Genomic DNA, 25,114 nt, shown 5'->3' with positions numbered 1-25,114 from the left:
TACTAATTATGGCGAGAGAGGGAGAGAAAGAAAGAAAGAAAGAAAGAAAGAAAGAAAGAAAGAAAGAAAGAAAGAAAGAAAGAAAGAAAGAAAGAAAGAAAGAAAGAAAGAAAGAGGGAAGGTAGGAAGGAAAGAAAGAGGGAAGGTAAAGAAAGAAAGAAAGAAAGAAAGAAAGAAAGAAAGAAAGAGGGAAAGAAAGAAAGAAAGAAAGAAAGAAAGAAAGAAAGAAAGAAAGAAAAAGAAAGAAAGAAAGAAAGAAAGAGTGGGGGGGCAGCAATAAAAAATTGTAAATAGTTTTCTAGTTATTATTATTATTATTATTATTAATGTTATTCTTGTTAGAAATAATAATAATAATAATAATAATAATAATAATAATAATAATAATACAGACAAGTAGAAGAAGAATATAATATCCGTGTATTATTATATATCTTGTATAATCTGTGCATTTTATTTTATTTTATTTTATTTTATTTTATTTTCAGGAGTCAGAGGTCCAGGGGAATATAGAGTGAGGAAGTAAACCCAGTTCCGGTTTGGGAATCAGAGCGCTGCAGTATTAACACTGATTTCTGTTGTTAATTAGGAGACTCGTCGCTAATTAAAGCTGTTAATTGGTTCGGTTTCTTTCCCTTTAGCTGTCGCTGAAATGTTTTTTTTTTTGCTTGGCTCGTGTACTTGTTCGTTCATTTCTCTTGGCTCGGTTTGTCCGGAGCAGGAGCGCGCGCGCGCCCACTAGCAGCAGCAGCACCCAATACCCCCCCCCTTCTTTCTTCCCCTCCCCCTACCCCCTATCCACCCCCCCCTTCACCGCGCGCGCCCGTTACTCCGATTCTCTAAGCTCGGTTACGCGCATTCCTCGGCGCAGGCGCTTGAGGAGCAGCTTGTGAATGAGCGTAGCGGTGACGTCACTCGGCGAATGTCAACAATGTAGCGATTGAGAGGAGGAGGAGGAGGAGGAGGGGGAGGGGGAGGAGGGGAGGAGGAGGCGTTTCGCTCTGGTGTAACAAACAGAGGAGACGGAGCGGCACGCCGCATACGATCCCCACGCACACACACGCACGCGCGCGCGCGCGCTGACGTCTGCTGAACAAAACAACGCTCTTATCAAATCCAAACTTCCTTTTCGTTCCTCAAAGGAAAAAAAAAACCCACGGGACGCGAAGATTTTTTTTGTTGTTGTTGTTGCTGCTGTTTGCTGCACAGCTGAATCGCAGCAGCGTGCTGTGGCTGTTTCTCCCCCTGCAGCCCGGGTGGGCTTTAGAAGTGCGCGAGGAAGTCATCATGTGAAAAAGAAAGAAAGAAAGAAAAAAAAACAGAAGAACACTTGATTTGCCAATCGGACAAAACACACACTCACACACACACACACACACACAGGGCTGGATCGCGAGGAAACGAAAGTGTGAAGGTGAGTGTGCTTTAAATCTTCGCCTTGATTTCAAGGGTCCATTCTTCCCCTCAGCGCGAGAGCTCTCACAAACTTGCGCTTTGTGTGTATGCATATGTATCTATCTATATCTCTGTGAGTGTATATATATATATGTGTGTGTGTGTGAGCTAATCCTGCTGCTCCGGTCTTGACGGCACCGATATCCAGCAACGCGCGACCACAAAACACACACACACATTTCAGAAACCGGACGGCGCGTGCTCTCTCTCGGGTTTTGTTGTTTCGCTTTTTTTGTTTTGTTTTGTTTTGTTTGTTTATTGATTGACCGCGCGCGCGCCCACGCGAATGCAAAGCGGTCGCGTCCTGAATCGCGTGCACGCTACAACGTGTCAGAATGAGCTTACTAATGAATGCAGCGAGCGAGCGTGTCAATAATACACACCGGCCGCGTCCCAAATCGCTTGGAGACACGTAGAGCACTGAATAGTAGGCGGCGAGGTGTTTTGATACACAGCAAGGTGTGTGTGTGTGTGTGTGTGTTGTTTTATGGGACGTCGCCGAGAGGAAAAGCATGGCTGTTGTTTTCTGTGAGAAGAAAAAGTAGCTGTCAAACGAAGAAGGGCTCGAGCGAGCTAAAGAGGACACAATACAGAGACCCGAGCCCCCCTCCCTCCCTCCCTCTCTCTCTCCCCCCTCTCCCCCCCCCCCCCTCTCACACACACACACACACACACACACATAACGAGCCAGATTCCCACCTCCTGTTTACTTCATCATTCATCCTCTTTTCTTTCCCTAGCAGAAATACAGAACGTTTCAGTTTCCAGTAAAGGCAGGTCTGTGCACGGGGGTGCCATTACTTACGCTCCAGTACTGTCTCACTTTAACAAGCCACGTGCACAAAATGCATTTAAAAAAAACAAGGCTCCTTCAGGAACCTTTTGTTGGTCCCCTTTATGGTCATTTTGTTTGTTTTGGTTTTTATTGCATGCTCCTTTAAGAAGACTGCTCGCACAAAGAGGCCTCCACGTGCAGGTTCATATATTAATGGACCTTCTTGAAGAAAAGACTAGCAGCAAACTCTACCTTTCCTCCTGACTGATGATGTAGTACCCTTAAGGCTACACCTGGCAACGTGGAGATTGTGTACACTGTTTTATATAAAAAAAGGCGCAAGCTTAGATAAATGGACCGGAATTAGTTTTTAACTGTGTGCGCGTGTGCGCGCGTGCATGCACCTCTCTCACTGACAAGCACTTGCACACTTTATTCCTCCTTTTCACCAGTCTCTGCTAGGAACATTTACACATTTGAACTGCTTTCAGGAACCATTCATGCTGTTTTGTTTTTGTCTGGAACCTTTACACCAAGGTTTCTCACCGTCATGACACTCAAGGAAGAACCCTTATTTTCCAGGAACGATTTGTTGAACCGTTTGCAAATGAAACCTTTCAGTGTGTGTGTGTGAAAGGTTTCTGTTGTGTTGGTTTCACAAGAAGTAACCATCCAATCCTTTTTTTGCTACGAGGAGAAAGGAAAAAGTGTCATGTGCACGCATGCATGCAGGCAGGTGGAGGTCTTTGTGTGTGTGTGTTCATGTGTGTGTTGTGAAAGTGAAAAAAATGGGTTCTGTGGAGAAACTGTTAGTTGGCAAAAAGATAAATGACATTGATGGAACTAGGATGGTGTTTTTGATAGGAGCAGGTAGTGCATTCTCTGTCTCGCGCTCTGTTTCTCTCTCTCTCTCAGATAAAGGTGTTCTGCTGCTTTCCTTTAGAACCTTCCCACTGTTTCTACATTAGAGAACACAAATGCACACTTCTTCCTTCTCCTAAAACACGCCTAAGCGTCATTATTTCTATTAAAGAGGAGATAAAGAATTGTGCCTCTCTTTCTTTCTTTCATTCATTCTTTCTTTCATTACTTTCCTTCTTTTCTTTTCTTTTTTCCTTCGGTATGTGTGTGTGTGTGTGTGTGTGTGTGAGAGAGAGAGAGAGATCGTGCTGCTGTGTGAAAGCGCGCGCTACTGCTGTGCACTGAACGCGCGAGGCGGCGCGCGCTCTTGCTTTGTTCCTTCCAGTAGCAGCAGCAGCAGCGCGCGAGCCCCGAGCATTACATTCCATTAATCCGCATTATTAGATCAGCGGAAATGTGTGTGTGTGTGTGTGTGTGTAAGAAGGGCTGCAGGGGCTTATTTGGGAGAGTGGAAGAAGGGGTTAGAGAGTCACGCGGTCATTTAAAACCCCCAATAATGAATGCATTAATTGGAAATGTGACGGAATGTCGCGTAGAAACCGAAACGCAGGTGTCGCGCGCGCTCATAAAGGAATCAATAGGCAACGCATAGCCTGCAAGGTTGCCAGATTGGAAGGTGTTCCTCATGTGCACGTGGATTGTGGCGTGGTTCGTATGAGACGAAAACAACACGCAGCAACAAGATCTTTCGATATTAGGAGAACCTTATTGGGTTTTTTTATATTTATGGTTTTACTAGAAATGTATAAAAGTCAAGGATAGAAAAAAATATGCAACAGCGAACAAAATGACACAAATATCATCCAAAACATTTTTTGTTTTGTTTTATGAAAAGTCATTTTTCCATCCCATAAACGAACATTTTATTTTATTTTATTTTATTTTATTTTATTTTATTTTATTTTATTTTATTTATTTATTTAATCTATCTATCTATCTATCTATCTATCTATCTATCTATCTATCTATCTATCTATCTATCTTATATTTATTTATTTAGATTTTTTTATTTATTCATTCATTCATTCATTCATTCATTCATTCATTCATTCATTCATTCATTCATTCATTCATTTATTTATTTATTTATTTATTTATTTATTTATTTATTTATTTATCTGTTTTATTTTATTTTATTTATTTATTATTTTATTTTTATTTATTTATTTATTTATTTATTTTACTGCACTTGGGTAGCATGTGTGAATTGCAGTAATGTGGGATTTGTAAGGAATGAAACTGACACTGTGCCGTTTTCTGTTTTAGGAAAATAATCAACAACATGATAATCACCTCCCTGAAGCTGTTTTGTTGTTGTTTGTTGTTGTTTTCCAATAACAGCATCAGCTGAAATGTGTTTTTTTCCCCTCTTAAACCACTTCAGTTTGCCAACGAATGCAGGTTTTAATTTATTAATTGACCATATGTGGTGCTTTTTTTCACTTTTATATAGTCGTTCATGAAGTTAATACAACAACAACAACAAAAAACCTTTAAGTGTAATCTCTTTATAAAGACTTGCAAATAGTGTAAAAAATATAAATAATAATAACTGGCACTGGAGACTCCTTACAAAAAAAACTGAATCATATTGATATTCCTTATTAACGTTTTATTTATTATTATACTCAGGTGATGTAGAACGCTGACCATGTGAACGAGTCGTTGCTATAGAAACCATATTATTACGTATTAAAACGAGCGATTCATTTGAATCCCAGGCGAATGGAAGTGAATCGAGTCGTGAATCCAGCAGCTCTGTGCTGTAATCTGAGCGTATCCCACACCTCCAGGGTGAAGCGGATGTTCACCACGAGCAAGCTCGGTGTACCGAACAGCAGCGTCTGCTCCCTTAATGCACCGCTCATTAAAGCCAACGCCTCGTAATGATGCTCAGATGGGGTTCAGATCCGCGGGGTGATGCGGAATGTGCTGGCGTTCCTCACGCCGTGATGCAGCAGTTTCTTCTGTGTTGCTTTGTCTGACTGCTGCAACTCACCTCCTTCTCTCTCTCTCTCTCTCTCTCTCAAAGATCTCCACATGTCTTTTTATCCCTCTTTGTGTCACGCTTGCTTATTTTGCTCACCAATTCGGAATACGTGGCTAGTGATGTCAGCGCACGCTTTATTATTTCACGGCGTCTGCAGGTTATGAGATCATGCTTCGGATATTGAAGGCACATCAGCGCATGCCAACACATGCTGTATGTTAAAGGCTCAGGAATGTACAGCGCTCTCGAGCCGCCTGCGTGGAGAAGCTTTTGTTCTCTGCTCGGATGTGAACGCTCCGTCGGCGCAGGTCGCCGAGCAACGTTGTGATGTTCGTTACTCGGAAAGAAAGAAAGAAAGAAACAAACAAACAAAAACAAATCGTTTCCTTGAAAAAGTCAAGTGTTTGCACCTGTCTTGTTAAAATCGCTCACAAGTTAAAAAAGTCGACTAAAAATGCATTAAATTGTAAAACATTTTTTAGATGTTTTTGACATTCAAACTAAATGACCTTTGATTGGGTTACATTTAAAAAAAAAATAATGTCAAACTTTTAAAAATGATTAGGGGTTAGGGGGGCACTTACTTTTACACATGCACATTTTATTAATGACCGGAGCTTTTATTTTAGAATTGAAACATGTTTGCATGAACAGGTGTGTGTGTGTGTTGTTTGGTGCTCTCTGTTACAACTTGAGCTCGAGAGCAGTTTCATACAGTGACAGCTGCTGTTTTCATACACTCTCTCTCTCTCTCCCTCTCTCCCTCTCTCTCTCTCTCTCTCTCTCTCTCCCTCTCTCTGTACTCCTCCTATGGTGCTCTGCAGGAGTATTAAACAATACCCAAACAGCTCTCATTCATACTCCGAGCATGGCTTGTTCACTGCAAGCATCTCATACGGGGTAAAAAACAAACACACTGTGACACACACACACACACCATATTCACTGCTTTACTTCCCTTTCAACAAAAATTCTACAAAGCTCATAAACCACCAAATGTCTGTGTATGTAGTTGTTGTAGATCTGGTAGAGTTACTGTACTAAAGTGTAGTGAGCTTTACTGTAGTGTAATAAAGTGGAGTAGTGTGTGCTGGTGTGTACTCTACTACTATAAGGATGCTCTACTAGACTATATACTACTGTAAGGATGCTCTACTAGACTATATACTACTATAAGGATGCTCTACTAGACTATATACTACTATAAGGATGCTCTACTAGACTATATACTACTGTAAGGATGCTCTACTAGACTATATACTACTATAATGATGCTCTACTAGACTATATACTACTATAAGGAGGCTCTACTAGACTATATACTACTATAAGGAGGCTCTACTAGACTATATACTACTGTAAGGATGCTCTACTAGACTATATACTACTGTAAGGATGCTCTACTAGACTATATACTACTATAAGGAGGCTCTACTAGACTATATACTACTATAAGGATGCTCTACTAGACTATATACTACTATAATGATGCTCTACTAGACTATATACTACTATAAGGAGGCTCTACTAGACTATATACTACTGTAAGGATGCTCTACTAGACTATATACTACTATAATGATGCTCTACTAGACTATATACCACTATAAGGAGGCTCTACTAGACTATATACCACTATAAGGAGGCTCTACTAGACTATATACTACTATAAGGATGCTCTACTAGACTATATACTACTATAAGGAGGCTCTACTAGACTATATACTACTATAAGGAGGCTCTACTAGACTATATACTACTATAAGGAGGCTCTACTAGACTATATACTACTATAAGGAGGCTCTACTAGACTATATACTACTATAAGGAGGCTCTATTACCATGTTTTACTGTGTAGTACGCATGACTGCAGTGTTTTGCTTAGGATGGAATGTGTGTATGTGTGTGGAATTTGTGTGTGGGTGAGACTGCACCTCGTCAGGTTTAGTCACTGGTTTATTTTGGTCTCGATGGGGTCTGTAACTCACACTTCTGCAGAGCTTTAAATAGCGTGTGTGTGTGTGTGTTTGTGTGAGTGTGTATGTGTGTGGGGTGGTCCATCATGTCCGTGTCCAACACCGTTTAAGTGTGTGTGGTCCTTCATGTTTCTGTCTTGCAATGTTTAAGTGTGTGTGTGTGTGTGCACAAAAGTCACATGTGAAGATCTCTAATCAACATGTTCTGTGCACAGCTACAGTAGCACTTGTAATGAAACTCGAGATGTTCCTCTGACCACACACACACACACACACACTCATTCATGTATTTCTGCTTACTCAAACACTCCTTATTTATCTAGAGCACTCAATCATTTCACATACTCACTTCCACACTCACTCCGTCACCACAGAGGACCTTTATACTAAATGTACTCGTCTTCCTCTCACCACCATCACCATCATCGTCTCATCGATCCCACCATCCGTTCTCCTCCGTGACACGTGACGCGTGATACGTCATGTCTTCTCTTGTCTGCGTCCAGGCTTTGAAGAGAGCCGGCAGGGTGAGTGTGAGGTGGTGTTTCCGAAGAAGATGATAAATAATGCACTGCAGAGGAGCTGCCCTAAGCAGAAATATCTCATCTCTCTGTCTGTGCTGCTAAACAGTAGCTCAGATTCACCTAAAATACAGCATGACTCAACAGTTTCTCTCAGCTTTTCCTTCGAGGCCAGACGTGTGTGTGTGTGTGTGTGTGTGCTTGATGGTAGGCATCAGTAGCTTCAAACGATTAAGTATATCTCTTGTAAGTAAATCCAAATCAGTTCCTGTCCTTTTCGCTGTACATGCTATAGTTTATACAGCATTACTGTCTATCTTGGAGTATTTACAGTGTTTAATAATAGTATACCATACTACACTGTCCAGGAGTCTAGTGGAAGTGTTCTGGACACTGCATGACTTTGTTGTACTGTACAATACAGTGTTGTGGTGTAGTGAACTAAAGTATACTGTACATTATAGTAGAATGAAGGGGATGTGGTTAAGGTGTTCATGGGAATTTCAATCCCAGGCCACTGCTGGGCCCTTGAGCAAGGCCCTTAACCCTTATGAGATTTTATGGCTCTGGATAAGGATGTCTACCAAATGCTATGTGCTGTGCATTATTGTAGTGTAAAGTACAGTACAAAAAGCTTTGCTATATTTGGAGCAGTGGCTTGTTGATCAGAAGGTCAAGGTTCAAGCCCCAGCACTGCCGAGCTGAACCCTCTCTCTGCTCTATCATGACTGACCCTCTGCTCTGACCTCCACCTCCAAGGTGAAGAAAGAAATGTGCTGTAATGAATATGTGACAAAAATAAAGGCTGCTTCTTTTCCGTCTAGTGTAGTGGACGTCACTGAGGAGTGCTGTGCTGTAAAGTGGTATGGTCGACTGTGCAGTAGTGTGGTACACTTAGTATGGTGTAATGGAGGGTGCAGTAATGTAGTACACTTCATTATAATGCAGTATGGTGTAATGTAGGGTGCAGTAATGTAGTACACTTCATTATAATGCAGTATGGTGTAATGGAGGGTGCAGTAATGTAGTACACTTCATTATAATGCAGTATGGTGTAATGGAGGGTGCAGTAATGTAGTACACTTCATTATAATGCAGTATGGTGTAATGTAGGGTGCAGTAATGTAGTACACTTCATTATAATGCAGTATGGTGTAATGTAGGGTGCAGTAATGTAGTACACTTCATTATAATGCAGTATGGTGTAATGGAGGGTGCAGTAATGTAGTACACTTCATTATAATGCAGTATGGTGTAATGGAGGGTGCAGTAATGTAGTACACTTCATTATAATGCAGTATGGTGTAATGTAGGGTGCAGTAATGTAGTACACTTCATTATAATGCAGTATGGTGTAATGGAGGGTGCAGTAATGTAGTACACTTCATTATAATGCAGTATGGTGTAATGTAGGGTGCAGTAATGTAGTACACTTCATTATAATGCAGTATGGTGTAATGTAGGGTGCAGTAATGTAGTACACTTCATTATAATGCAGTATGGTGTAATGTAGGGTGCAGTAATGTAGTACACTTCATTATAATGCAGTATGGTGTAATGGAGGGTGCAGTAATGTAGTACACTTCATTATAATGCAGTATGGTGTAATGGAGGGTGCAGTAATGTAGTACACTTCATTATAATGCAGTATGGTGTAATGTAGGGTGCAGTAATGTAGTACACTTCATTATAATGCAGTATGGTGTAATGGAGGGTGCAGTAATGTAGTACACTTCATTATAATGCAGTATGGTGTAATGTAGGGTGCAGTAATGTAGTACACTTCATTATAATGCAGTATGGTGTAATGGAGGGTGCAGTAATGTAGTACACTTCATTATAATGCAGTATGGTGTAATGTAGGGTGCAGTAATGTAGTACACTTCATTATAGTCCAGTATCGTGTAATGGAGGGTGCAGTAATGTAGTACACTTCATTATAATGCAGTATGGTATAATGTAGGGTGCAGTAATGTAGTACACTTCATTATAATGCAGTATGGTGTAATGGAGGGTGCAGTAATGTAGTACACTTCATTATAATGCAGTATGGTGTAATGGAGGGTGCAGTAATGTAGTACACTTCATTATAATGCAGTATGGTGTAATGGAGGGTGCAGTAATGTAGTACACTTCATTATAATGCAGTATGGTGTAATGGAGGGTGCAGTAATGTAGTACACTTCATTATAATGCAGTATGGTGTAATGGAGGGTGCAGTAATGTAGTACACTTCATTATAATGCAGTATGGTGTAATGGAGGGTGCAGTAATGTAGTACACTTCATTATAATGCAGTATGGTGTAATGGAGGGTGCAGTAATGTAGTACACTTCATTATAATGCAGTATGGTGTAATGGAGGGTGCAGTAATGTAGTACACTTCATTATAATGCAGTATGGTGTAATGTAGGGTGCAGTAATGTAGTACACTTCATTATAATGCAGTATGGTGTAATGGAGGGTGCAGTAATGTAGTACACTTCATTATAATGCAGTATGGTGTAATGTAGGGTGCAGTAATGTAGTACACTTCATTATAATGCAGTATGGTGTAATGGAGGGTGCAGTAATGTAGTACACTTCATTATAATGCAGTATGGTGTAATGGAGGGTGCAGTAATGTAGTACACTTCATTATAATGCAGTATGGTGTAATGGAGGGTGCAGTAATGTAGTACACTTCATTATAATGCAGTATGGTGTAATGTAGGGTGCAGTAATGTAGTACACTTCATTATAGTCCAGTATCGTGTAATGGAGGGTGCAGTAATGTAGTACACTTCATTATAATGCAGTATGGTGTAATGGAGGGTGCAGTAATGTAGTACACTTCATTATAATGCAGTATGGTGTAATGGAGGGTGCAGTAATGTAGTACACTTCATTATAATGCAGTATGGTGTAATGTAGGGTGCAGTAATGTAGTACACTTCATTATAATGCAGTATGGTGTAATGGAGGGTGCAGTAATGTAGTACACTTCATTATAATGCAGTATGGTGTAATGGAGGGTGCAGTAATGTAGTACACTTCATTATAATGCAGTATGGTGTAATGGAGGGTGCAGTAATGTAGTACACTTCATTATAATGCAGTATGGTGTAATGGAGGGTGCAGTAATGTAGTACACTTCATTATAATGCAGTATGGTGTAATGGAGGGTGCAGTAATGTAGTACACTTCATTATAATGCAGTATGGTGTAATGGAGGGTGCAGTAATGTAGTACACTTCATTATAATGCAGTATGGTGTAATGGAGGGTGCAGTAATGTAGTACACTTCATTATAATGCAGTATGGTGTAATGGAGGGTGCAGTAATGTAGTACACTTCATTATAATGCAGTATGGTGTAATGGAGGGTGCAGTAATGTAGTACACTTCATTATAATGCAGTATGGTGTAATGGAGGGTGCAGTAATGTAGTACACTTCATTATAATGCAGTATGGTGTAATGTAGGGTGCAGTAATGTAGTACACTTCATTATAATGCAGTATGGTGTAATGGAGGGTGCAGTAATGTAGTACACTTCATTATAATGCAGTATGGTGTAATGTAGGGTGCAGTAATGTAGTACACTTCATTATAATGCAGTATGGTGTAATGGAGGGTGCAGTAATGTAGTACACTTCATTATAATGCAGTATGGTGTAATGGAGGGTGCAGTAATGTAGTACACTTCATTATAATGCAGTATGGTGTAATGTAGGGTGCAGTAATGTAGTACACTTCATTATAATGCAGTATGGTGTAATGGAGGGTGCAGTAATGTAGTACACTTCATTATAATGCAGTATGGTGTAATGGAGGGTGCAGTAATGTAGTACACTTCATTATAATGCAGTATGGTGTAATGGAGGGTGCAGTAATGTAGTACACTTCATTATAATGCAGTATGGTGTAATGTAGGGTGCAGTAATGTAGTACACTTCATTATAATGCAGTATGGTGTAATGGAGGGTGCAGTAATGTAGTACACTTCATTATAATGCAGTATGGTGTAATGGAGGGTGCAGTAATGTAGTACACTTCATTATAATGCAGTATGGTGTAATGTAGGGTGCAGTAATGTAGTACACTTCATTATAATGCAGTATGGTGTAATGGAGGGTGCAGTAATGTAGTACACTTCATTATAATGCAGTATGGTGTAATGGAGGGTGCAGTAATGTAGTACACTTCATTATAATGCAGTATGGTGTAATGTAGGGTGCAGTAATGTAGTACACTGTACTAGTGTGTTGTTACGCCGGACTCCCAGGTTTATCCCGGGTTTACTTTACTGTTACTCCGGGTCAGACTGCAGACCATAAGCCCTCGGTATCAGTTCTGCTCACTCCAAGGAGCACACACAAGCAGAGCTAAGCAGACACAGATACTTATAGAAAAGACAGTAGGACTAAATATGGGCCAGACACAGCCTGGGGCTATCCCAGACACACACACACACCTCTATCTACCCACACGGTCAGTTTTTCTTACTCACACCCATCCTTCGTTCTGCGTATCACTTACTCCACATAAACAAACAGACGTAAACAGATGCACAAATAAAACCCATAAACACACACACACACACACACACACACACACACACAGAGTTTCTGAGGAAATCTTTGGGGGAAGCAGTGGTGTCACTGGTCCGTGTTGGCACAAATGACTCATACACAGCTTGGCTCTGTAATACTGGGTTCCCTCTAAATATAACATACACACTGCACTGCACAGGGCACTGAAGCGCGCACACACACACACACACACACACACACACACTCACACACACAGAGACAGGAAATAAACAGAGTGCAGTGCATGTTCAGTTGAAAAAACAAATCTCTCTGTAAAAAAAAAACGCCGTCCCAAGCAATAACAAGCCAGTAAAAGTCAGACGCAAGGGTTTTCCCGGTGTTAATTACGGACAGCTCTCAGGGAAATTTTTGATTTTCTCTGTGTGTGTGTGTGTGTGTGTGTGTGTGTGTGTGTGTGTGAGTGTGTTTTCTTGCTTTGAATTAAATCACGCTTTCACTCCTGTTGAGGTTTTTACCCGGTTGAACATACCACAAATACTCACTCAATATTCTCCACCCAAACCCTACTTTCACTTATCACTGTGTGAAAATGTTCAGGTTGAGTCAGCTTTGATCCCGTTAAAACTTTTAACTTACAATGAAAAACGAAAACGAATTTACAATTCAAAAACTGGGAAATTTTTTTTTAATTTTTTTTTTTTTTCCTCAACAATAAAATACCCAATTTATTATTCAAATTTTATTTCATTTAAAATTGCAAATAAATAAATAAAAGAATTCATAAATAAAAAAAATTGTTTAGGATTTTTTCGGACGTCTGCTTGAAAAATATTTTCTTTAAAAAAAAAAAAAGTTGTAAAAATTTTTTGTGTAAAATTATTCTGGAAATTATGTTCAGGCCATTTTTTTTTAAAAAAAAAAAGAAGAAAAGAAAAAAATATCTATTTCTAGACTTATTCCCAGTTATGCTGATAATATAGTTGTAATGTAAAGGTTGTGTATTGCTGTGAAGGATACGAGGAGGAGATGGAAAAGTCCAGAAAGTCCATGGCTTCGGTCAGTGGTTTCATCATCGAATTCTCCGGCGTGAAGCCAACAACAACTCGGCCTGATTGTTTCTTTTTTTTTTTTCCCCCTTCATGATTTCCTCTTCTCTCTGAACCGGATTAAAGTTCCCGGCTAATTCAGAACAAAGCCCGAGTGACCCGGATCGCGGTCGCGGCCCCGAGAAAACGCTAACGTGACGTTATTTACTGTAGGTTCATTTCCTGTTCCCTTCTTTTCTCGTCCCTCCTCCTCCTCTCCCTCTTTCATTCCTGAGGCGCTTGGGAATGAGCTGCGCAGTCACTTCAGTCCGGTCCAGCGCCCGAGTGGAAGGTATTTAAAACAATCAGCGGATTCCTGGGAAGAGGATGAGATCATGGCTTCAAGAGAGAGAGAGAGAGAGACGGAGAGGAGGGGGGAGGGATGGAGGGATGGATGGAAAGACATGTGGTCACAGAAAGAGATTCCTGATGTGAGAAATGTTTAATGAGCAGCTAAACCGAACATTCCCACTGTGTGTGTGTGTGTGTGTGTGTGTGTGGTTAAAACAGCGGTACAGGAAATCCAAGACATCTCGTTTTGAGTGACGAGGAATAATCACGGACGAAGGATCGTCGCTCGTCCGAGGAATCAGTAATCACTGTGATTTGTCCAGAAGATGCAACTAATTAGTGTGAGTTACTCAGGTATTGAGATCTAGGCTGAGACAGGCTTTATAAAGCTTTATTAAGGGTATCATGTCAATCATCTCGATTACGAACGTTCATAAAGCTACACGGAACCTACGCGAGCTTGTTATCAGATCCCGTTACACAAACCTGCATGAAGTGAAAATGGACACTTTCTGGGGCGACTTATGACTGACATAAGCAGTAATGACGTGACAAAACGACAGCAATGACGTGACAATTGCTATGGTGTTTTGAACTTAGTGTTAATTACACTGTTATGAAGAACCTTTATAACACTGCGACGTAGTGAAGGTGTTAACCAGAATAGATGTTTATAAAGGCTTATAACAAAATGCTTGAGCGAAATTACTATAACGTCCGAATGGGCTGTTGACACCAGGTTGTGTTATGACACGTTGCAGGCTGACTTATGAGTGACGTACGATTTATTAAGTGTTAATAACACAGTGACATAGTGGCAGTTTTAACACTGGTAGTCGTTACACTGTAACAAGAAAGTGTTACAGTATCTCTAGAATATATAGGCTTTATGAATGCTTATAACCATGTCATGACACCTCAATAAATAAGATGATCGATTTAGGAACCTTTTATCTGATCTTAAATTAGTATGCGTTTGGTTTCCAATTTGGCTATGATGCATCATTAGCAATATGTCCTCGTGACATTCCTGCATAAATTGCCATAACACCACCTTAAGTCAACTAAGCGTGTTATTGTGGTGTGTGTTACGTCTGTTATGCAAAAATCCTAAGCTTGAAATTCCCCTTGTCATTGAATGTGTCAGTCTTTACAAGTGACGTTCTACATAAAAGGTACTGCTCATGGGGCTACATAAGCCTACATAAAAGATTAATAAGCCTTATTCCAAAAAAAAAAAAATATATATATATATATATATATATATATATACATTTCAAATCGACAGAACACCTGAGTCACAAAGTCAGTGGTAAGAAAGCATCATAACACGACCCGGATCTGTCTGGTTCAGATAAGGTCATGCTATGGCAGCTTTCTGAGCTGTCTTAAGACTGACTTTGTGGATTACTGTACTTCTGGTATGTCAGAGATCTATACATCACAGTACTGATATGACCAAGCTTGTGGTTAATAGGAAAAATAGAACAAAAGCTTGTTTATTTTCTGACCCTTAATTGAAACAAGCTTCTGTGTTAGTTATGACAGGGTTATGACACTCTAATGACTCATGTGAATGCATTATGTGAGTGTGTGTGGTTTTTTTTTTTGTCATCTGACCCTATATTTGAAAAATGTGTAGATGGATTATCACTGACGTAAGCTGTTTATGTTGACCAAAAAAACAACAACAGACCTAAACGTTTATAAAGGCTTATTACAGGTGTTATAACTGTCATAACGCAACCTGCCACCAAAACTGACATCTAGATTGCAGAAATAAGGTATAATATATATCGAAAACCTTATATATTTCGATCTAGATATTCATGCTGATATTTTTACGTAGCGTTATGAACGCTACACTTGAAGTATAAAGTGTAAAAGCTTTATAACTCGACATAAGGAGCGTTTTCTTGCACGTTATGCTGATCTGGAGAGCGCAGAAGAATACGCTGACAGTTTCCTCAGCGTCTAGTGATTTCTGAGGCGATGAACAAAAACAAGCGCAATATGCGGTTTTACTCATGCAGCTGGAGGTGTAGGTGTGTGTGTCTGCGGGGCGGTTGTGTGTTTGTTTGAATGTGGGTGGGTTGATGATTGTGCAGTGTGTGTGTGTGTGTGTGTGTGCATCCTGTGGGACTTGCGCAGGTGGCACAGGGCTGGGGAGCAGGGTGGAGGGGTGAGAGGGGTGAGAGAGGTGGGCGTGGAGCTTCATGACCACTTCCTGATTGACTACAGTAAGCTACATGGCTGCGTTCCAGGTTTGCACATGTGCGTCTGCTCTCGTTTGTGTGTGTGTGTGTGTGTGTGTGGTGCTATCGTTTATGTATAATGTTTAGGTGAATATAAATATAGCGTTCTCATTTCATGTTGTGTTATAACACCTGGAATAAGCCTTTATAAACGTTTGTTGTTGTTGTTGTTAAGAGCTTATGTTGGTGATGTACAATATTTGAAAAAATATCAACTTTATGGCAGGCAAAAGATAAACAAGTGTCTGTCATTACAGTGTTATAACCCTATCATAAGGCTTCATAGAAACAGCAGCTCTCTCCACATATATATATACAGTATATATGTACAGTTCCACGTGTACGTGATGTAGGTGATGTCACTGACGTGTCTTTACGCATCATGACACATCTGCTGGATAAATAAACACCATCACATGGAGCTGATGCAACAAAATACAAAATACAGTAAAGAAAAGTGTGTTTGTTTTACAGCTGTGTGTGGGTGTATGATGAAGGTGCGTGTGTGTGTGTGTGTGTATGATTAGCTATAGACAGTTATAGATCTTTGCTAGAGAAATTCTGTTGATTTATTGTTATTGTTTATTATTTAGGTTAGCTCATCATCATCATCATCATCTTCATCAGCAGCAGCAAATCATCCAAATGATGCTTTAGTTAGTTTTTTAGATGCTTCTAAGAATGTGTAACTTTAAAGCATTACCTCATTTCTATCAAGTAGCATTTGCTTGGTTTTTACTGTGTAACTTGTTTCCATAGCAACCGCTCATTCAGAAAGACTCGCTCCATATTATCTAATCTGAAGTCTAATAAAAATCGGACTCATATCCTCGTCGTTTAAGGAAGGAGTCTCCAGTGTCGCTGTCGGAGGAGGAGGAGATAGGACAAGATGCAGCGTCAAAAAAGAAAATAAGACACAAAAAAAAAACACAATAAACACAAAATAAGAAAATAAAGACAAAAAAAAACAATAAACACAAAATAAGAAAATAAAGACAAAAAAGGCAAAAAAAAAAAAATAAGACAAAAAAATAAAATCAAGACAAAATAAGAAAATAAAGACAAAACTACAAAAAAAAAAGAAATAAGGACAAAAAGACAAAAAAAGAAAATAAAGATAAAATAAGAAAACAAAGACAAAAAAGTCACAGAAATAAAGACAGAAAATAAAGACAAAAAGAGAAAAAAAAGAAAACAAAAAGATAAAATAAGAAAACAAAGACAAAAAAGGCACAGAAATAAAGACAGAAAATAAAGACAAAAAAAGAAAACAAAAGGATAAAATAAGAAAACAAAGACAAAAAAGGCACAGAAATAAAGACAGAAAATAAAGACAAAAAGAGAAAAAAAAAAGAAAATAAAGATAAAATAAGAAAATAAAGACAAAAAACAAATACAAAAAAAAGAAAAGAAAAGAAAGATAAAAAAGACAAAAAATAAAGACAGAAAATAAATACAAAGACAAAATAAGACAAAAAAAGAAAATAAAGATAAAAAGACAATAAATACAAAAAAGACAAAAAATGAAGACAAAAAAAGACAGAAAATAAAGACAAAGACAAAATAAGGCAAAAAAGGAAATAAAGATAAAAAAGACAATAAATACAAAAAAGACAATAAAATAAAGACAGAAAATAAAGACAAAAAGACAAAATAAGGCAAAAAAGGAAATAAAGATAAAAAAGACAATAAATACAAAAAAGACAAAAAAATGAAGCCAAAAAAAGACAAAAAAATAAAGACAGAAAATAAAGACAAAAAAACAAAATAAGGCAAAAAAGGAAATAAAGATAAAAAAGACAATAAACACAAAAAAGACAAAAAATCACTACTAACTTACTAATAGCGCAAGAAGAAAAGAAAGGGAAGGAGAGAGAGAGGTAAAAAAAAAAAAAATGTACAGAAAAGTGCACAAAGCCGTGTAGATGTAGAGTTGTGGTTGATGGAGTTCTCGTGTAAATGTGAGTGAGGAAAAAAAAAATAGATAAAAGAATGAAAAACTCCGGGACATGTCCTTATAGTCACATTAATCATCTCTGTAATATATATAAAAATTTATATATGGCTGGAAAAAGTTCAATACATAGTGTGTGTGTGTGTGTGTGTGTGTGTGTCCATGTTTGAATTCACTGTAACAAAGCAAACGCAGAGTCTTGGATTCTTCAAGCATCCTGTTTTCATTTGCCTGCCACCCGAACCAGACAGCTGTGGTTTCTGCTCATTAGTTGCATCTTTTATCAGGTTTTTTCTCCCTAAATGATTCATTCGAGAAGAAAATAAAACAACAAATACGAAAGAAAAGAAACGTTTGTGAGGTTGGAAAGAGAAGGAAAAGCTGTTTCATGACACTCAAGGAATGTGAAAGCGCTAAAGACGATCACACTCAGAGTTCTCTGTCACAAGCTAGCATGGAATGTTGCTTTTCCGCATCTGAGTGTGTGTGTGTGTGTGTTACAGGTGTGTGTGTGTGTAGCAATGTGGAAAGGTGTTTATTTACTGTCTAATCCTGTCTAGACTATCATACTTAACGATAGCATCTTCTGTAATCCTGTATCCTGCAGATTAGCCCACATGCTAACACTTTCAGAAATAAAAAAGGACCTTACAGGAATTTCGCTTATAAATATTAATCTTACTAAATCATCAACTTTATAAACGCTAACTTTAACAGTAGTTATTTATAGTTAGTTAGTTTTGTAGTCAGTGTCCTAACTTTATTAGTAAACTTACTCGTTTTCTAAAATACTGACTTTCAAAACAGCAGCCTTCATTTTTCCTTACTATTAAAATAAATTTGGACAAATTGATCTCAAAAAGTAACTATTAAAATATCAAATTTTTGGAAATAGTCATCCTAAATAGTTCGCTTTTTTGTAAGCGCATTAGATAGTCAGGTTTGTAAACAGTAACTTTCATTTTAAGTAACTTTAATAAATAGGTTGCTTTTTTTAAAAAGAAAAATAACAATCTATTATGTTATTGTTATCTAATTGTTATTTATAAAATAAATATATATAGTTCGTTTTTCTAAATCCTCACCTTCATTATAACATTATTAATAAACATATTAGCTTTTTTTTTTAAATGCTAACCATAATTGTGCCTTTACTAAATGAGTAGGCATTGTAATGAATAATTAATAACTTTAATAGATTTTTTTTTTAATTGTATCCTGAATGGTCAACATATCAGTTACATAAAGTAAATATTATCCTTAATTTTAAACATTACAAAATTTGTAAATAGCAACTTTAATACAAACTTTTACTAGATTTTCTGAACAGTTGTTTTCAATCTATGTATAAATATTTTGGAAAATAATAATTCTAATTTAATTTTAATACTAATCCTACTAGATAGTCAGCTTTGTGAATAGTTACTTTAGCAGGAAATTTAATAAAATTTTTACAAGATAGTTAACTTTTCTAACTTTTTTTAAAATTCTGATATTACTCTTAGCTTTAATTCCTTAAGACCTTACTAAATAGTTCACTTTGTTAAACGTAATCTTCGAAATAAGCTTTAATATAGTTTTAGTATTGAAAATAGTTAACTTTAATAAACAACTTATTAATTGTCTCTAAAAAGATCCTTAGTTATAAAGTTTTATATGTAGAAACGTTCATCCTAAACATATATAATCTATTATAGTAACTTTAATTTAAAGAAATTAGTACTAGTGTTTTCTAAACACTAAGCTTAGTAGCTTTAATTGTGATCAATGTAATGAATTTTTAATAAATGTAACATTTTATTGTATGTAGTAACTTTAACAGAAACTTTCATAGCTGGATTTTTCTGTAAATAAACATTTTTTATGGCAATTTTATTAGATTTTCTTTTCACTAGTTGTCTTTTATAACATTTAGGATAAAATGTTGTTTACTGTTTTTAGAAATGAATATACGTATAAATCGATAATTCTGTTGAATTTATGGAATTTGTTAATTAATTATAGTGAACAACTACACAAAATTAATTTTTGTCAAATTATTATATTTTATTTGCCGTATTTAATTTATATTATAATTTATTTGCTGTATTTATACTTCTCTCTTTGATACTAGTTTTTGACCCCAACTTTTCCGTCTTCGGACACAGGAAGTTGTTTATACGGACGATGTGATTGGTGCAGGTTTCTAATGAGACGCACTTTGATTGTTTGTTTTTTTTTCTTTTTTGTGACCGTATTAAAGGGCATTGATCTCACACAGGGTTTATTTGTTGGCTAATATTTATACACACACTCGAACACTGACCGTCGCACAATACAGCGAATCCTCTCCACCTCTGTTTTCCCAACGCAAACAACAATAACCTCCACCTGTGTGTGTGTGTGTGTGTGTGTGTGTGTGTGTGTGTGTGTGTGTAACAGTGTGTGTGTGTGTGTAACAGTGTGAAAGTGTAGCTTGATTTGTTAACGCTCTTCATTAATAAAAGTACCTTTTGGTTTTTTTTTAAATAATGTTTAATAAATAAACATATCTTCAGCCTTGATTGGGTTTGGTTTTGCTTTGATTTGGTTTTTATTTTATTTAAAAATAAAAACCAAAAATCAGTGTTGAATGATCTCTCGGAGATTTTTAAAGCACTGTCCAAAGTCGATTATTTCCCTGTCCTGTATTAAATATTTTTATTCCTCTTCCAGTAAATTGACCAGGACACTTTTTCTTATCGATTTATAGTTACATTATTCGTGTATAAAATGCATAATAACACAAATAAGATCATGTTTTCTTGAGAATTTTAGTCCGGAATGGATTTCCTAAGCTGGAGATCGATCACATGCTCCGTCCACCGGATGCTTGTTACCATGGAAACGATATCATAACACAACATTCAGTCTGCAGGCGCTTAAAGAAAGCAAACAAAAAAGATGATACAAAAAATTGGACCAAAATTCATCAATCCAAACCGTGTGACCTGTTTTATTTTTTTATTTCATTCTTTCCGAATTCGATCATGAACTTTAAGTTAATAAACCTGACGGGAAATATGATTAAAGTTGATCAGTGATGGAATAAGCACCCGGTTGCACCAGGTAGCTTGCCAGTCATGAGCTGAGCTTAGCATGAGTCACACACACACACACACACACACACCGAGGCACATCTCCACACGTGTTAGCGTTGCTGGAGGAGCGGTGAGCGCGAGCTCCGTACAGAGCAGCGACTCGGTGCAGCGATCTTCTCTCAGATCTGTGAGTTTCTTCACTTTTCCTACTTTGGAGTGATTTGTAACTAAAAGGATGCTTCTAGAAATTTCTTTCTAGCTCATTATTACGCTGGTAACAATCTTCATAACTAAAGAGTAAACAATGCAGCTGAGATTAGAAACGAAGATCTATGATATATTAATAAACTTTATTTAAATCTGTAATGAATCATTTGCTTCGCTGTAATTTTTCGGTGAAATTCTAAAACATGAAACGGCGGATAAAGCTTCCACGTCCAAGCGTGTTTGTTAGAGATGCTGAGACACCTGAGAAACGTGGCTTTTTGTGTTCTCACGGTCGAAGCCCTCGGGTTTAGCGTCTATCGTCCTGTAGCGCTCGGGCCTAAAAAAATGCTAAAAGCCAGATAGGATTAAAGGCGAACGCTGCGACGTCTGCCAGCGGAGGCGTAAATCTTTAACGTCAGTCGTGTGACCTCTCGCTACGCAGAAAGCCAAGAACAAAGAGGTGGAGTGGAGCTATCACGAACACATCTCCATCCACTCGCTCCTGACACACACCCCACCTCCATCACCTCCATTACCACCATCATGCCGTCTCACGCTCTCTGAAGAGAGTGTATCAGGTGCTAACTGGCAACCCGAATCGTTTTACCCAATAAATTCATAACCCCCAAAAAACGTTTTCTTTGTTTTTTTGTTGTTTTTTTTTTTTGACAGGAAATAAAGCTTCCTTTTCACGACTTCCTCTGCAGGTGCTAAGATATCAACCATCCAAATAAATATTAACCTCCGGAGTAACTGAACTGTACCACAGCAGGAGGGCAGTTTGATGAATTTATAGCAGGATTAACGTACCCCGATTACGAACCGATTCGGCTAATTTTCAGAATTTCTTGTTACGTGTGTTTTTTTTTTATAAAACGCTTATAACAAGCTATAAGAGTTTGAATATATTCTCAGTGCTCTGAGAAAGTTCCAGAGCAAGTGGTTTTTTATAGTGTGTGTGTGTGTGTGTGTGTGTATGAGGATAAAGTCAGGACCGTAAACACCAGCTGTATCTATTGAACTTGAAGCATTGAGGCACCAAGTATCAGTTTGTTTGTTTGTTTGTTTGTTTTGAGCAGGAAATTGGTTTCCGAGAGATTATTACGTTTGTTTGTGCAACATTTTCTTGTCACAAGCTATGACAAGATTATGAAACCCCAGCGATTCTGATTACTTAAAGATGAAGGGGGATGAAGTAAAACCCAGCGTCGATCACGTTCACGCCCCAAACGAAACGAGGTACCAGTGAGCCTCATCCTCATATCTGTTTACAACACGTTTCTACTCAATCAGAATTTCTAGCATGTCTCTCAAGAGCATTTCTTTCCGCTCAGCCTGATTGATTTCCTCGCGGTGTTTCAGTGCCGCTCGGATCGCTAAATTCCCTGTCCTGCTAACAGCTTAGCATCTCGATAAGACTGAACTTTTTCAAATTTCCTTCCTATTCTGGCAAAGTAAGGATTTCATGGCCATTATCTAAACCACTGTGTCTTCGCTGAGCACACGGCAATCAACCTCTCCAATCTTAAAGCGCCCGCTAAACATAAACGGAAGGAAAGATCCGGACGGGTCGCGTTGCTCTTAAACCTCAGCCGCCCCGAGCTCCGGTTTCAGCGCCGATCTCTTAACGTGCAAGTTTAATAGCGCTGTGAAAAGTTACTCCACTCGAAAGAAAAGGCAGGTCAGAGCCATTAGTCTGACTAAAAGCAGGAACAAGACGGATACGATACACTGCTCCAGATAACGTAACGTAAATGTAACGATTCAGGGGTTTGTTTTTACCTCAGAAATTTGTTTGTGGAATTATGTAACGCTAAACCTGCGGAGAGATCTCGACTTTTTAAGAGGTTAATAACCTCTAATGACACCTGACATAACCTTCTATAAAGATTTTAAGGCTTATTCCATCAGGCATCAGGTGACACCGTGATTTCTCTGGAGTTTGTCGACTCGGGGTCGTGTTATTTTGGTTCATCAGAGTCGCGCAAAAGCGACGAAGCGATTTTAACTCTAAACGTGAGAAAACACAGTGAAGATTTTAACACTGGTATAATGAATAATTTTAACAATTATCAATACAGATTAAATGATTAACACCACCACTGGTGTAATATTTTAATTTAGAAATTTTTTTAGAATTTTACAAGTTTAAATTTCACATTTTCATTTTTTTTTCCATTTTTTTTTCCTTTTTTTTTTTTTTTTTTAAATTTAATGATCATGTGACTCCACACAGTGCGTGTAAAAGCTTATGCTCCATTTTAGATCAAGTCCCTCAGAGTGTCTTCAGGAAGAAGAGATTAGACTCAAGGAAAATTAGTACAAAGCGGTTATAAAATCACACGTTTGCTTAGATTTAAATATGAAAATAGAAATAGAACAGAATTGTGAATATTAAATGTTGAGGATGTTGTGTTTAAGATATTTACTTTGGTCATTTAAAAATATTTCAAAATTTCTTTATGAAATATTTCCCATTTTTTTCATAAAATATTTCGAAAGTCTTTATAAAATATGTCAAAATTCTTCAGAAAATATTTTTAGATTCTTCATAAGATATGTCAAAATTCTTCATTGAATTTTTTTTTTTTTTAATTTTCATAATATATTTCACTTTTTTTTCATGAAATATTTCGAAATTATTTCAAAGTTCTTCCGGAAGTATTTCAAAATTCTTCATATAACATTTTACAGAATTCTAAATTAAATATTTAAAAATTGTTAATAAAATATTCCAAAATTCTTGATGAAATATTTCCAAATGCTTTAAAAAAGTTTTCAAAATTCTTCATAAAATATTTCAAAATCAATTTTCCAAAAAGCGTTCTGTTTTGTTTTGTTTTTTAATTTTGAAAAGCTTTTCAGACTTTTTGGACTTTTTGTTTGTTTACCCTTGAGTAAAGTTTTCTTTTTTGCATTTAAGAAATTTTAAGCCACATTAAAAACTAAAATGCAGCGCCATGATGCTGTAATGACAGACTTATAAACTTTAACATTTTGTTTAACTTTCATTCATTTGTTTCAGAATTTTTGCCTTTCATCTAATGAATTGTTGAATAAAATCTTAGTTGAAGTCAAACAATTTCTGGCTTCAGTAGGAACCATTTCAGGCTGAATGTGTGAATCAGTTTCTTCTGGGCGTTTTTTTTGCGATCGTTGCAGCCAAAAATGTTTGAATTTGCACCTTTAAAAAAAAACGACTCAAATTTGTCACTTTTTTAAAAAATTTATTATAATTTTTTTTTTTATTAATATATTTTTTTAAATAATAATTTTTAATATTAATATTCTAGTGACATGTTTAATATGTAAAAATGTCTGTATTTGGAATATTTTTAATTCACTGCAGATAAATTGGATAAATTTGTACTGAAATACTTGGCTGTGTGTGTGTGTGTGTGTGTGTGTGTATACTGATGTCTGTAGTTTTTCCAAATGATTTCTGCAGATGGCTGGAATTTCACACAGACGTTTCACAGCATAAAGTAACTTTTGTTTGGTAATTGTTTCATACTTTTTACTTTTCTATACACACCTGGGTCGTGTGTCGAAGCCGTAAGTAGTACCACATGCACAGGGTCACTGAAACATGTGACCGTGTAAAGCTGAAGTGACACGGCATGTGTGTGAGCTGTCCTTCTGTCTATCCTATCTCCCAGCATGCTCCTGGAGTGTGTGTGTGTGTGTATGCGAGTGTGGGGGGGGTTGTGATGGTGGAGGGGGGGGTTTCATGAAAGAGGTCATTGTGGACGCTCGTAGTGCGGCATGTTGCACGCACTTATAAGTTGGAGTGGGCGACTTTTTCCCCCGTCACTCTGCAGGAATGCCTTTGAATGAGCAGATTGTACAGCAAGAAAAGCAGCGGAGTCACTGGCTGACTTTGTTTTCCTTTCGGAGTCCACCTCGCCCCAAGTCGCCACGTAACCCCGAGCGTAACGCGCCTGCTTGTTAGCGTTGATGAATGCCATTTCCAGAGCGTCGCTCGCGCTGGAACTGCAGATGGTTTGCATTAAATGGAGCAGCTAGTGGGGAAAAAAAAAGGCGATTAGTGCGGCAGAACGGCGTGACTCGAGAGTCACCGAGGCGCAAGGA

The 25,114-nt window shown here is 37.7% G+C and overlaps 1 protein-coding gene across 1 annotated transcript in view; it reads left to right on the top strand.

Annotated features, from left to right (window-relative positions):
• Nucleotides 1-1,273: 1,273 nt before the first annotated feature.
• The window catches only part of bach2b (BTB and CNC homology 1, basic leucine zipper transcription factor 2b), a 105,334-nt gene continuing 81,493 nt past the window's right edge, over nucleotides 1,274-25,114 (top strand). Inside the window, exon 1 of the mRNA XM_058393416.1 lies at nucleotides 1,274-1,414. The gene's annotated coding sequence lies outside the window, so the exon portion shown is untranslated. The remainder of the gene's footprint in view (nucleotides 1,415-25,114) is intronic.

This window comes from Hemibagrus wyckioides, linkage group LG06, assembly GCF_019097595.1.
Source record: "Hemibagrus wyckioides isolate EC202008001 linkage group LG06, SWU_Hwy_1.0, whole genome shotgun sequence".
NCBI classification, from domain to species: Eukaryota; Metazoa; Chordata; class Actinopteri; order Siluriformes; family Bagridae; genus Hemibagrus; species Hemibagrus wyckioides.
Note: the sequence above shows the minus strand (reverse complement) of the source record. Positions and strands in the feature narration are given on the sequence as shown.